This window comes from Anabrus simplex, chromosome 9 (genome assembly GCF_040414725.1).
Source record: "Anabrus simplex isolate iqAnaSimp1 chromosome 9, ASM4041472v1, whole genome shotgun sequence".
NCBI classification, from domain to species: domain Eukaryota; kingdom Metazoa; phylum Arthropoda; class Insecta; order Orthoptera; family Tettigoniidae; genus Anabrus; species Anabrus simplex.
The window spans coordinates 39,608,686-39,624,529 of record NC_090273.1 but is presented as its reverse complement, the minus strand read 5'-3'; positions in this window follow the sequence as shown (position 1 = coordinate 39,624,529).

Below are 15,844 nucleotides of genomic sequence, written 5' to 3'. Positions count from 1 at the left end.
CACTTCCAGGATGGCTGAGGTGGGAATCGAACCCACCTCTACTCAGTTGACCTCCCGAGGCTGAATGGACACCGTTCCAGCCCTCGTACCACTTTTCAAAATTCGTGGCAGAGCCGGGAATCGAACCCGGGCCTCAGGGGGTGGCAACTAACCACACGAACCACTACACCACAGAGGGGGACAACGGTAAGACGTACAAGATGAAAATAAATAAGTCCAAAACAAAAATAATGGAGTATAGTCGAGTGAAGTCAGGTAATGCAGGAAATATTACATTAGGACATGTAGTGTTAAAGGAAAGTAGTTGAATACTGTTACTTGGGTAGCAGAATAACTAATAGTGGCAGAAGTAAGAAGGAAATAATATTCAGACTAGCACAAGAAGGGAAGGCCTTTCTCAAGAAAATAAATTTGCTCACTTCCAACATTGATATAGGAATTAAGAAAGTGTTTTTGAAGACTTTCGTCTGCAGCGTGGCATTGTACAGAAGTAAAAAGTGGGCGATAACTATTTGAGAAAGAAAGTAGAGGCTTTTGAAATATGGTGTTGCAGAAGATTGCTGAAGGTCAGATGGGTAGATCGAATCACGAATGAAGTGATACTGAATCGAATTGGTGATAGGAGATTGATTTGGTGAAATTTGACCAGAAGAAGAGACAGAGCACATCTTAAGACACCCAGGACTTGTTCAGTTAGTTGTTGATGGAAGTGTAAGCGGTAAGAACGGCAGAGGTAGACCAAGGTATGAATATGGCAAAGATTAGAGCAGATGTAGGATGACCGAGCGAGTTGGCCGTGCGGTTAGTGGCGCGCAGCTGTGAGCTTGCATTCGGGAGATACTGGGTTAAAACCCCACTGTGTTCTCATAGAAGGATGCATAAAAAGTAACATGGGCTGCGTAGCGGAAATTGTAAAGGCATACTCGGTCCAAACGAAAGGACGTGGGTTAGATTTCATGCCTGGAAGTTGTATCCTCCAGGAGAGGCAGATGTGGCCCTGAGGTTCACTTAGCCTACACCAGAAATGAGAACCAGGCTGATTGTTGGTGGATAAAGGACTTAGAGCTAACCACTCTTATTTGATGTCAGTGTTTTTGTACTATTCTCTTTCAAAGACCTGCATGGCCTGTACGAATATGGCCTTCCTTTGAATAAAAAGTGTCAGTGTTGAAAAACGATAGGGAATAGTTTTGCTTAATGTGGAGATGTTATTTAATAAGGAAATATACAGTAGGATGTATCTACAATGTTCTCCGTCTACATTTCCATCTATTCACAATACAGCAGCAATCTCCTCAACATCTCTTCCTCTTCCCTAATGTCAAACTGTTACGGCGTGTGAATCGGTGTTCACGGCTAAATGAGTATTGAGCTGGTGTAATCAAACGTAACAAGTTTCTCGGACAGTGTTCAAGTTGACTGCAGGAAATGTTCTTGGCATTGGAAAATAGCACTCAAGTGATCTTCGTCAGTTCGAAGAGAGACCACACTCCCAGCTGTTGTTCGGAAACGGCCAAGAGGGTGTTTCAGGAGAGGTCAAATTAGTCTGGAGTGGCAGATGCCAAATCCAGAGGTAGGGGGAGAGTTTAACAAAAGGCGATAACCAAGTTACTGGGAGAACATATTGGCTGTTAATTGTTACTGTTCTCAAGGATGGCAGTCTGTCAGGCTCTATTATTATAATGACACTCCGTTCTTGGCCTACTTTATCACTCCGTCCATCTGTTCGTTCGTAGGTTTGGGTTCCTATCGGCTAATTATCTATCTATCCATCTATCTCTTCTCTCTGTCCGTCTGGTTGTTCAAATCTTACGTCACCTTTCGAATCTAATATGTCAAAATGTAATAAATTATATCTAAATATAATATTAATACTTTTATTGATCAGTTTCAGTCTTATCCTTAGCTTTGACAATTTGAAAGTGACTGTCGTATGAGCGATGCTAGGTAATGCAATTCCTTATGCAGCCAGTATCTGTTATGAATGGAGTGAAAATATTGTTCATACGGTCAATTGGTGCTTGCATTTTACTGTGCTTGGCAGCCTATGTGATAGCAACTTCTGGCTCAGTGAGGAAAGCAGCGGGAAACTACCTTGATCCTCATTTCTACAGTACTGTATAGTAACCCTCTTCAGTGATGCCTAAGCCATCTATGACAGCTACAGGTGAATCTGTTGAGGATTCAACCAGCCTTCGGTCTGAGGACTGAAAATAATAATAATAATAAATATTAAATAATAATAATAATAATGCCGAGCGGAGTGGCCGCATGTGATAACGCGCTGCGGCATGGAGCCAAGGTGTGCATTCGGGAGACGCGTGTGTTTGAAAGCCACTGTTAATTGTCCTGAGAATATTGTTATGGTTTCCAATTTTCAATTGCAGGTAAATATCGGGATAGTTCCTATTGATAAGCCTCAGCCGATTCCTTGCGCGTCCTTACACAGTTCCAGTCATTTCGTCTTCATTGTGTTCTCAATTGAAACTGTTGTCAGGAAGAGCATCCGGTCGTAAAACTTGCCATATAAATTCATCTCACTTCATCCCGGACCCTGTATCAAGAAATGGGACCAGGGGATAGACATACATACAATAATATGAATTACAGGTACTGTTGGGAGATTAGAAGAATGCACATGCCCGGTGAGGCACAGGGCGAAGGGATTTTCACCAGCAGAGCCAGTGACGCAATGGTTACCATAGAAACTCCGCTACTATCCAGGCGACTTTATATTATCTTCTACTTGCAACGCTTCGCTCTTGTCAGTTGTAATCCAGCGAACTGCAAAGTGAGAGTCAATGTTTTCGTGTAGCAGATAAGAGCCGATCTGTCTGGGCAGAACAGGAAGTTTGGGCGTGCAGGCCACATTCCTCATTCTTGCATTCTTCTCATCTCTACACAGTAGGTTGTTTAGGCAGTAGTAGACTACTCTACGTTAGAACACACACTGATTTTGGCTAGTAGCAAGTTTGTTCTAGCCCGCTCATCCGTAATGCAGCGAGAGTAACATAGTTTATAGGGGGTCTAATAGGCCTTACTGCTAATGTTTATGCAATTCTCATAACAGACCCGTTGGGTGGGCTTAGAATATAGACTAGCTGCTCCTCGCTTAAGTACAACCTTGAATTCTACCCTCTAATAATAATAATAAATAATAATAATAATAATAATAATAACACTAGTAAAAACAGAATGTCTGCCAACGGTTGCCGCTATATGAATTACAAATTGGAGAAGCTGGAGATCCTAGAAACAAGAAGAAAATGGAACCTCTTGGGCCCAATCCAGACTGAAGTCGGGTGGGAACGTCGGAACAACAATGAAGACTTAAAAATTATGGAGAACATTTCAGATACCATGAAAAAGAGAAGGTTATCATTTCTCGGACATTTGTGGAGAGTGCATAGAACCAGACTAACCAAATGCTATTAGACTACCTGTGGAACAAGAGGACAACGACGGCCTGGATTAAGGAAGTTCGTAAAGATCTAGAGAAGTCCAACATCCAGGAAGTTCAGATGTTAGACAGGAAAACATTTCGGACTATGATTCGAAATTTGGAAGCGTTTGAAGTCGAAAGAATTGCGAAGACGGGAAGAGCCTGGACGGATAAGCAGAAGCAGCATAGCGCCCATATAAAGGAGTACTGGAGGAAGAGGAAACTTCAGACAAAGACACAATGAAATTGTAGTGTGATCCTCAATTTGCAATAAATAAATAAATAAATAAATAAATAAATAAATAAATAAATAAATAAATAAATAAATAAATAAATAAATAAATAAAAATTTTGATTTACGATCCTCCAACTACATTTGCAGTTTTTGGAGATCTCGATGGGGTGGAATTTTCCCCCTCACAGTACTGATACGAGGCTGACGTATTTCACCACCCTCAAAAATCACCGAACTGAGCCAGGATCGAACCTGCCAACTTGGGCGCAGAAGGCCAGCGCTCTAACAACGAAGCCATTCAGGCCAGCTGTGTGCATGATCAGCATAGTGGTTTTCTGTTCAGAGGGTTCAGAGTTCGATTCATGGTCGGGGTGGAGATTTTTGCCGCACCTGGTAGATTCGCCTGGTTTGGTGACTGGATGGTTACGTTCGTGTGTTAGTGTGATTAGCTACCACCCTCGGAGGACCGCGTTCAATTCGCGGATCTGCCACGAAATGTGAAAAGTTGTCTGAGGGCTGGAGCGAGGTCCACTCACCCTCGGAAGGTCAATTGATTAGAGGGGGTTCGATTCCCACCCAAGTTAAGACCATGGCCGCTTCCCTCCCTCTTCCTTACCTATCACTTCCAATCTTCCCATTCCCCACAAGGCCGCTGGTCAGCGTAGCAGGTAAGGCTGGCTAGGCATGATAATGGTAATTCATTGAACATTACAGGCTTTACGCCCAGATACATGTTCACAATGCCAGATTACATAAAGCAGAAAGAATAATTAAAACTAACGAAACCGAACAATTATAATCAGAACCAAAAACACACCAACTATATCTACTAAGCGGCCCCTTACATGGGCGGATGACCAGTCCACATGTAATGGCCAACCCTACAACCCTATAATGTTACCACTAACTTGGTGGCCCCCCACACGGGTGGGATACCAGTCTCTGTGCAAAGCACCACACCTAAACTAAATTTACTAAGCTGCCACTAACATGGGCGGATGACCAGTCCACATGTTAGGGTGCCCCTACATCTAAATTAACCCTATAATCCTAAAATTAATTTTTTGCCCCCCTACACGGGCGAGAACCAATCCACGTGTAAGGCGCCACTCCTACAATTACTGTCCGGCCGTGTCATCCCTCCTGGTGAGAAAAGGAGCCGCCCTCCCAACTCCACAGTTGTATACGGGACCAATTGTCTCACGCTCCAGGACACTGTCCTTAAGGCGGTAGAGGTGGGATCCGTCGATGAGTCCGAGGGAAAATCCAACCCTGGACGGTAAACGGACGATGAAGAAAGAAAGAAAGAAAGAGAGAGAGAGAGAGAGAGAGAGAGAGAGAGAGAGAGAGAGAGAGAGAGAGAGAGAGAGAGAGAGAGAGAAAGAGAAGGTTGTAGATGAAAAAGAATATACAGGAAGGTTCGAAACAACGTGAGCCGGATATATGAGCGTTAGTGTGTTTGCCATACTGATAAATAATTTGGAAAAATAATTCGATATCACTCACCGTTGTCATTATATCAGCTGCTGAAGTTAGCCAATCAGATCGCTTCGCGGGCAAATTTCGATGGGCCTTGCGAGACGCTGTTGCGAAATCTGCACGTGCCGAGAAATCAGCATCAAACACACCGGGGGTTTCAGCCGGTGTGACGTAGAGTAGGGCCTACTTGCCTTGGCACGATCCTGTCAGTTCGGAGGTCCCCCGGATACAAGCTCACAAGTGCGCGCACCTAACGGCACGGCCAACTCTCCCGGTTTAAAGAAAAGAGTGACTGACAATGAGTTTGAGTCGAGGGAGTGGTGACCCGAAAAAGTCAGGGAATTACTCTGATGTACCATAAAGGGCTATAAATAATAGTTGTGTGTATTCTAAATTACTATTGATGTCTGTTTCAAATTTGATTCGCTGTGTGTATGCAGAGCTAGTGAGCACACAACAAGCTAATGAGTTGTGTGTAACGAACGGACATTTTCTATCTCCTTAAGTAATTACGACATCGAGAGCAGTATTGGTGTACATTTCTCTGTGTCTGAATGCTGCTGTATTACTAAGCGTATGATTCAGTGCCCATACAACGGATATATGTGTGTTTAATGGGAACTATTTTTTGTATTTAGTGTCGCATTTATTTGCAAAGATATCGTATCTTTTTTAATCCATGCGCGGGCAGCTGCAGCGTACTACTATGAAGTACGATGTATTCGATATGTGGACTCTCTGACTAGACTGGCCAAATAAGGGTAAAAATGCCGTAATTTGTAGGACCTACTCGTAATATTACTTCGCTCTAACATTGCTTGTATGCATTTTTTTGTGCATCCAGGGGCTTGGCCTCTGTTAATCATAGCCACAGCCAACTAATAAAATTATTTTACAAAATGTATTACGTCACTTTATAAGAGACGTAAGCAATGTCTGAACGAATGAGTGCGTGAATGAATGGAAGAGGGAAGACAGAATGAGAACATTCAGTTTTAAACACATGTAATTCCACCATTAGTCCGCCCCTGTGGTGTAGTGGTTAGTGTGATTAGTGTGATTCCAGACTCTGCCACGAAATTTTAAAAGTGATAAAAGGGCTGGAACGGTGTCTACTTGGTCTTGGAAGGGCAACTGAGTAGGAGGAGGTTCGATTCTCTCCTCAGCCAGCGTCGAAGTGGTTTTCCGTGGTTTCCCATTTCTTCTCCAGGTAAATCGCGGATAGACCTACAGCAACTTAAGGCCACGGTCGGTTCCTTCCCCGTTCCTTGCCTATTACTCCCGTTCTTCCCATCCCCCAATGGGTTCCTGTTCGGCATAGCAGGTAAGGCCACCTGGGAGAAGTACTGGTCCTGCTCCCCAATTGTATACACCCGACTAAAAGTCTCACGCTCCAGGTCACTGCCCTTGAGGCGGTAGTGGTGGGATCCCTCGCTCAGTCCGGGGAATACCAACCCTGGAGGGCAAACGGATTAAATAAATAAATAAATAAATAAATAAATAAATAAATAAATAAATAAATAAATAAATAAACCAGTCGCTCAATTTCAGACAATCATTCCATCATTGACGTTCAATAGTTCCAGCAAGGTAACTTCACTAAGTGCCTAACAGAGAATGCATATAATTTTGTTTGTACACTTCAAAGAAAATGCCTCATAGTTCGTTTCTATATCGGATTAGGTTTACAAAAGCCGAAAGTAGATTCTTTTCAATTCATGTCTGTCTGTCTGTCTGTCTGTCTGTCTGTCTGTCTGTCTGTCTGTCTGTCTTTTTTGACAAGTACAGGGTCTCTCATATAAATCCAGACCGAGCGCTAGGTGTTAGTACTCTGCGCTACGACAGCTGCAGTATGGAAGGCGCGCGCATACTTCTTGACCTTGCAAGCAGCCTGCACGTGTTCGACCTGGCAAGCATGAGTTGCCGGTCTGAAACTCAGCTGTTAACATGGTGAGACAGATATCATTGCAACAAAGTATTTTCGTATGTAAAAGTTCTGATTTCATCTTAATGGTCGTATGAACAGTCATAACTCTCGCTATTGGTGTACAGAAAATCCTAATTGTGTTTATGAAGTCCCTCACTATGTGAGGAAGTTTGGTGTGCTGTTAGTGCAAGACGATTAATTGGGTCTATTTTTTGTTTTTGTTTTCGAGACGACAGTTAATGCAGAGAGGTAGCAAGATGACATTTTGACGTCGTTCTTCTATCAGTTAACGGAAAAAGAAACATCGTGTGGATGGTTTCAACAAGATTCAGCACCTACTCATAGAGCAGAAGATTCCCTTCTTACAATCTCGGAAGTGTTTGCAGACAAAGTGATCAGTGCTGGTCTATTTCTCCCTCGTTATCCAGATCTAATAGTATGTAATTTTTATTTGCCGAGTAAACTGAAAAAAAAGTGGAAATTTTAATCGCTACCGCACTAGGCTGTGGGGAAAGCAGAAGAAGAAGAAGAGGAATAGATTATGCATTAGATTGTATATTTTATTAGTTTACGGTAACTTAGCAATATTAAGCCAATCAAAACAGATTTCTCTGTTAATATTAGATGTAGCTAAAAAATGTGCATAATAAAAATGGAGCAAAATATACTTTCCACTCTTTTAGGTGCCATGTGTTTCTTTTTTTTTTCCGTTCGAGGAAGAATAACGGAGATATTTGAGATAATAATTTCGTGTGGCTATTTCTAGCCGAGTGCAGCCCTTGTAAGGCAGACCCTCCGACGAGGGTGGGCGGCATCTGCCATGTGTAGGTAACTGCGTGTTATTGTGGTGGAGGATAGTGTTATGTGTGGTGTGTGAGTTGCAGAGATGTTGGGGACAGCACAAACACCCAGCCCCCGAACCACTGGAATTAACCAATGAAGGTTAAAATCCCCGATCCGGCCGAGAATCGAACTCGGGACCATCTGAACCGAAGGCCAGTACGATGACCATTCAGCCAACGAGTCGGACATATTTGAGATGATTACAGTTTTCACAAACTTCCACATGCAACTGTAGGCAAAGTCTAGGCATCTAAAAAATGTCAATAATAAAAAATCCCATAGCTCTAGTCCTTCAGGCAAGCAAATCAATGTCGAAAACATCCTAGGGATATGAGCTACGAATTTTAGGTAAATGAAAAAGAATAAAGTAAGAAAATATATTATTTATTACAAAAATTACAATCCTTTTCTTAAGCATCGTTATCCGGTCGATTAGATAAGCAGTTTGCCCTTTTTCTACCACTAAGAGCGCTAATGTAAGTCAATGCACTGTTTCATTTAACTACATTCGGTGTGGAAATTCAAGATATGCCTGAGGGTATTAAATCAAGGAACACATTACAAAACGAGTTAAGTAAATAAGTTAATTTTGCCAGGATTTGAATAAAAAAGGAAACCAGTAAAGAAAGAAGCGAATTTATGCTGTTTTTCCGGAACTGCATTTCGGCCGGAAGTGATTTTCGAAATTTGCTTTTTAGTGTGATAGAGATGTCCTTGACTCTCGATCTGAAACCTTTCTAGTACCTTTGGCACTTTAACTTTCGGCACAATTAAAGAAATTGCTTAAGGAAATGCAATTTAGAATTTTATATTGATACATTCTTTTCTGGAATGAGTAGCTCGGGCTATGGAGCGCTGGCCTTCTAAGCTGAAGTTGGCGGTTCGATCCCTGATCAGTCTGGTGGTGTTTGAAGGTGCTCATATACGAGAGTCTCGTGTCGTTAGATTTATTGGAACTTTAGAGACCTCTCGTGGGACAAATTACCAGCGCCTCTGCGTCCGCGAAAATCGTAAAACAAGTATTATTATTATTATTATTATTATTATTATTATTATTATTATTATTATTCTAGGGAATTGACCACTTATTATCACACCACAAACTCATTTCCTTTTTTTTCTGTGGAGTTTCGTCTGTGCCCAATACTCCTTCATACCTTCTCTGGCCTGTTTCTGTTGCTCTTCTATCCAGGCTTTTTTTTTTTTCATTTATTTGGCTTTAGATCAGTTACAGACCAAACAGCCACCTGGATATTACAGTACGTTGGTTTGAACTTTACAATTCATTTCAAGTAATTGTCACAGTGTGAAATATATACATATACATATAAAAGACATAGATGTTGGACATCATTATATTGAAATCACATAATTTCACAAAAAATCAATCAAATTTGTAGACAAGTTGTTGTTAAATAGTTCCCAATAATAGTATACACTTTTCTGTTTTTGGTCGCCAGTAGTATCCAGGCTTTTCTGGTCTTCTTACTGTCGGATGTTTTATTATGAACACTCGAGTTTCTACTTAGTTACTAAGGAACCGATAGGCCTATTGCAAAATGAGTTATACCTGTATTTTTCTCTCTTAATTTTGCATTAGAGCGTATAAGACAAGTTGTTTTCCACGAACCTACTACGCTGGCGTAGCAGGGGGAGAGGTGATACTCCCACGTGGCGCGTCCCAGGTGGCGGATAGGGGGGTCCTAACCGGCTTGCCGGCGGACTTGAGGGGAAATAAAATACCTCTCGCGGACCAAACACACAACTCCCTGTGGGTGGGGGACGCAGACGAATACACCCACGGTATCCTCTGCCTGTCGTAAGAGGCGACTAAAAGGGACGACCAAGGGATGGCTGTCTGGGAACCATGAAACTACTTGTGATTAGTACCACAACGCGGGGAACACCATGGGTCGCTATTACTTGCGTATATTACCAGTATGTTAGGTACCAAATAGGTTTGTAATTAGTAGCACGCAGGAGCACCGGGCGGTCAGGCTTTTACGGTACCTGTGATTAGTAGCACTATATGAGCGACACCAGGCTTCTGGCTTGCCTATGATTAGTACCCAGTATATAAGGAACACCACGGAATAGTATGAGTCCCTGTGGTTAGTAAACTTATGTGATGAAAACCATAGGTTTGCGTTGCCTGTAAATGGCACCGGTATGTGCGGAGCACCATAGATCTGTATTACATGTGCGAATTTCATAACCTGTCAGTAGTACCGTAATGTGTGGAATACCGCGAGTCTACGATACTTTTGTTTAGTACCGCACCATGACAAATACCATGGTTCTACTTTCCAAGCGATAAGTACCATTATGAGAGGCCGATAACCTATATTTTGGACCCCTTTAGCTTGTAAGCATCACCGATTCAGTATCGAGCTATAGAAGCAGTCATTTGGTCAGTATTACTATTGTTTTCCATCAGTTTCTGAGACTGAGGCATTGCGGGTCGGCTCCACTGACTTTTAAATTCATATCCATCCGTTCAGTTTTCGTCCTCATGCTTTGAATTCTGGTCAGTGGAGGATATTGAATTTTATTTTTTCTTTGCATTTCTTCTCATTTTTTACCATCAGGGCCGATGACCTAGATGTTAGGCCCCTTAAAACAAAAAGCATCATCATCAGCTTCTTCACAAATTGTTTTTCATTCTTCTCCTTGTTTCGTATAGGCCGACTAGAGAGCACGATATTCAACTACTGTGTTTGGGATGGGGTTTGACGTTTGCCCAGTAATGGTGCATCCTCTGGCTGTGTTGTTCTTTCCTTTCCTTTGTGCAGAGGACACCTGTCTTCCTTCTTGGTGGTTTGTACTGGAAGCTTTTTGTTTAATCATTCTCCTAAAATATGTCCGGTATTTTAAGTCCTCCCAGTTCCTGCACATCTTCCTTTACTTCCATCAACCTTGGTGACCTGGTCTTCCTCTTTTGCTAGTAAACCAGTAGCTGGTTGGTCAGTCTGGCATGATGCATCTTGTAGACGTATCCATAGAATGCTAGGCGTCTCTTCCTGGCCACGACCGTGATTTTTCACAGTGATTGTAGAAACACTTTTGTATTAGCTCCCTTTCTAATATCTCCCTAAATATTTTTCTCTCCTGAATTTCGAGCTTGTCTATGAGTCCCTTCGTGTTGAATATTAGACATTATGAAGCATATAAGGCATATACCCCTTGGGATTTTAGGGTTTTGGGGGAGACACTTTCTATTGTGGGCCTTTTTGTATGCCAGTTCTAGCTTATTAAGTCGAGTTGATAATGCTACTCCTTCGGAGAGATTGGGTTCCAGCCATTCTCCCGGGTACTTAACCTGTTGGTTTTCGTGATCGTTCCTAGCTCCATATTCAGTGATGTTTGCGGTGTATTGTGTTTTCTCAAGTGAAATATATAGCCCTACCTTCGCTGCTTGTTGTTTGAGAACACTGAGTTATTTCACTGTTGTTTCTATTGAATTAGATAAAAGTGCAAGTTCGTTGGCGAATGCCAGACAATCAACATTCAGTCCACTGCGATTGTGTCGCAGAGAGATACCACATGGTATCCCCTGTCTAGTTAACTCCTTCCGCCACTCTCTTATTACCTTCTCCAGTGCACAGTAAAAGTGGAGTGGGGAGAGGCCGTCTCCTTGTCTTACCCCTGTCTTGATTTCAAAACTTTCTGAGAGCGTTCCTCTCAACTTCGCTCGTGAGCTGGTGTTATTTAAAGTTTGCTGGGTCTTCTAGTCCAGTCCTAATTCCTGCAGGATTTCAATGAAAGTAACTACCATTCACTACTTATAAATATGAAATTTAATTTAAATGAAAAATATATTAAAATATTCATGAAACACAATACTCAATCGTCGGGCTATGTACTCAAACTTAGCTCTTACCTGATTACTTACACAATATTTGATGGGCGCCAGCTACAACTCAATGCAGCAATAGTAGAATGAGGGTCTTGAATATCTCTAGCTTTCTTAGACAGCATAACATAAGTTCCAGGAAAAGGAGATTGTCGTTTTGTTTCCCCATTAAATTTGAGGTTATCTAATTCTACCATTGAAATAAAATAAATGAATTAATTATTGAACAAAATATTAAGGGTTCACGGGAAGAAAGGGATATGTCAATGTAAAACAAAAAATGAATTATCACAACCCATATACACTCTATGGCCAGGGGAATAATTTAAGACAATGTACAACCAAGTAAAGGGAACTGTCACGCAAATATAACAAGTTTAAGAATACATGTACAATTGATGAAAGGGGAATGTCACCACAAAACAAGAAACAAAAGGGGGAATGTCAGTTTGGTATGTGGCAATAGCGGTGGATTTCCAAAAGAATTTATGCATACCTAATTTATCCACTAACGACGTGATTACCGTAGACAGCTGTCACTGTTCTCCTTCAATATAAATGTTTGTCTGGTGGACTCTCGGTATTCTATACATACCCAGAGACAGTTGCACATAAAGCAGCAGATGAAGTGTGATCTGTGTTACATCATTTTATATTTTGTGAACTTGGGGACGAGATAAAACACTTGACAATCTTCTGTGATTCTACATGTGGACAGACCAAGAACTGGACTGTTTTCATATCTCTCCACTTTATACCATATCATGCCAAACGTCTCGAGTCTGTGAAAATATTATTTCCAATTCGCGGGCACTCGTACTTAGAGTGCGATAGAAACATGGCACTAATTAATCAGAAATTTGCAGCTGAAACGCCAGAAGAATGGGCGGATCATTTTAGAAGTGCCAGAAATAAGCCCTTCCCTTTCCATGTAATCGAAGTTGATCTACCAATGATTCGTCTGTGAACCAAGTTTTTTATTCCTTTGTACAGAAAAGTTTGCCCTTTTAAAACAAGACCTATAAGGGAACTTGTCATCTCCATTAAGCATCCACGATTCATGGAATACAGAGACAGTTACAATGGACATTGGGAACGACCTGTTGTAAATGCTCCAAAATCAACTCCACACTTCCCAGAAACACCAGTTAGTGAGTCTGTTCTTCCAGAGGCATCTTACGAACGTAAGTGCAAGGGTTAGTGTACATGAAGTTCATCTACATTCGCAAACATGCTGGCAAGATTGAGATTTTAAATATGTAATTTATTTCTATTTCTGGTTTACATCCAATCTCTACAGCAAAATTTTCTGAACTGCGCGTCCTTAGATCATTTTGTGGACCAGAGGGAAGATCATTCATTGATACACTTCCTTACTATTAATTGACAGGTTATTTGTTAGGTTTTGTTAAAATTGACATTCCCCTTATTTCCGTGATAATGTGTTCATAAGACAGACGTTCCCCTTTATTTTCGTGACAAATATGTGTTTACTTCATTTTCCATTCTTTTCAATTATAAAACTTAATTCTATATTGTCATTATCTATTTACAATACCAATACATTAGGCTAACGTTACATAATATAATACTTTATGTATTAAAGGTTAAAAATTTCATATTTAATTATCTCAGTTTGTAGAAGATATGAATTCCCCCTTTCTCCCGTGTACCCTTCATCTGTCTGTCTGTTACGTCATCAGCCCAGAGGCTGGTTGGATCCTCAAATAGCACCACCAAAGGTTATGCGGTTATAAGGAAACCACAAAAACCAATGGCAGCACCAAAATGAGGCGTACTAGGCAAGACGAGGAGTGAGGTAGTTTGCCATTGCCTTCCTCACTGGGTCAGAAAGTGCTATTGCAGCACGACTGACCCTATGAGCAACACCTTTCATAACACTCAGATGCACTAGTCGTACTCTGAATGTCATTACTCAGCATCACCCATACCCCAGCAGCTTCCATATTGTCGCAGCCATGGATGAGACTGGGACTTCGGTGGAAGCTACACTTTACTCTGGCCTGTGCTAAGAGATGGATACAAAAGTGCTGTATCCATCAAGAAATGGCAGCAGGCAAGTACCCTTCATATTTTCTTTAAATTGTGTCAAAAATCGTAAGACTTGCTGCGATAAAACAGATGAAGATATAAAATAATAACATTTCAACTGAAAGAAAGTAGGCATTAAATTTGAAATACTATTGACCGGACATTTAAAAGTTGTACAAGAAATTTATTCCTCACTAGTTCACGAACAGTACCTTCATCACTTTTGAGTGTTATTACGACGTATTCCTTTGAATTGGTATCCTGTAGATATCTCAAGCCTAATTCGTTCATGTATCCTTTTTGTTTCACTGACGAGATATAGCATGGCTTGAAATTAGATTCACACTTCACAATCAACTTTACAAGTAATTCGCTGATAACTGTTAGTCTGAATGCCGGCGATTCATTATTCGGCTGTTATCGAACTGACACAAGAAATCAACCGAACAGATATACACTGACTGACAGAGCAAATGCAACACCAAGAAGGAGTGGTCAGAACTTTATGCCAATTGCAGGGTAGACTGACGTCACTGAGGTATGCTCATGATGTGAAATGCGCCGCTGTGCTGCGCACGTAGCGAACGATAAATGGGACATGGCGTTGGCGAATGGCCCACTTCGTACCGTGATTTCTCAGCCGACAGTCATTGCAGTCATTGTAGAACGTGTTGTCGTGTGCCACAGGACACGTGTATAGCTAAGAATGCCAGGCCGCCGTCAACGGAGGCATTTCCAGCAGACAGACGACTTTACGAGGGGTATGGTGATCGGGCTGAGAAGGGCAGGTTGGTCGCTTCGTCAAATCGCAGCCGATACCCATAGGGATGTGTCCACGGTGCAGCGCCTGTGGCGAAGATGGTTGGCGCAGGGACATGTGGCACGTGCGAGGGGTCCAGGCGCAGCCCGAGTGACGTCAGCACGCGAGGATCGGCGCATCCGCCGCCAAGCGGTGGCAGCCCCGCACGCCACGTCAACCGCCATTTTTGAGCATGTGCAAGACACCCTGGCTGTTCCAATATCGACCAGAACAATTTCCCGTCGATTGGTTGAAGGAGGCCTGCACTCCCGGCGTCCGCTCTTCTCAGAAGACTACCATTGACTCCACAGCATAGACGTGCACGCCTGGCATGGTGCCGGGCTAGAGCGACTTGGATGAGGGAATGGCGGAACGTCGTGTTCTCCGATGAGTCACGCTTCTGTTCTGTCAGTGATAGTCACCGCAGACGAGTGTGGCGTCGGCGTGGAGAAAGGTCAAATCGGGCAGTAACTGTGGAGCGCCCTACCGCTAGACAACGCGGCATCATGGTGATTCCACGTCACCTCTAGTGCGTATTCAAGGCACGTTAAATGCCCACCGCTACGTGCAGCATGTGCTGCGGCCGGTGGCACGCCCGTACCTTCAGGGGCTGCCCAATGCTCTGTTTCAGCAGGATAATGCCCGCCCACACACTGCTCGCATCTCCCAACAGGCTCTACGATGTGTACAGATGCTTCCGTGGCCAGCGTACTCTCCGGATCTCTCACCAATCGAACACGTGTGGGATCTCATTGGACGCCGTTTGCAAACTCTGCCCCAGCCTCGTACGGACGACCAACTGTGGCAAATGGTTGACAGAGAATGGAGAACCATCCCTCAGGACACCATCCGCACTCTTATTGACTCTGTACCTCGACGTGTTTCTGCGTGCATCGCCGCTCGCGGTGGTCCTACATCCTACTGAGTCGATGCCGTGCGCATTGTGTAACCTGCATATCGATTTGAAATAAACATCAATTATTCGTCCGTGCCGTCTCTGTTTTTTCCCCAACTTTCATCCCTTTCGAACCACTCCTTCTTGGTGTTGCATTTGCTCTGTCAGTCAGTGTACATAACACACTTCGAGCATTTAATCCATTTGGTCACTGACGATTACGTATCCATATCACTGCTCCTCGTTAGTCTCCTTCCAATTGACTTCATGGCAAGACTCTTCATCCATATGACTGACGCTATAATATACGGCTAGCTTA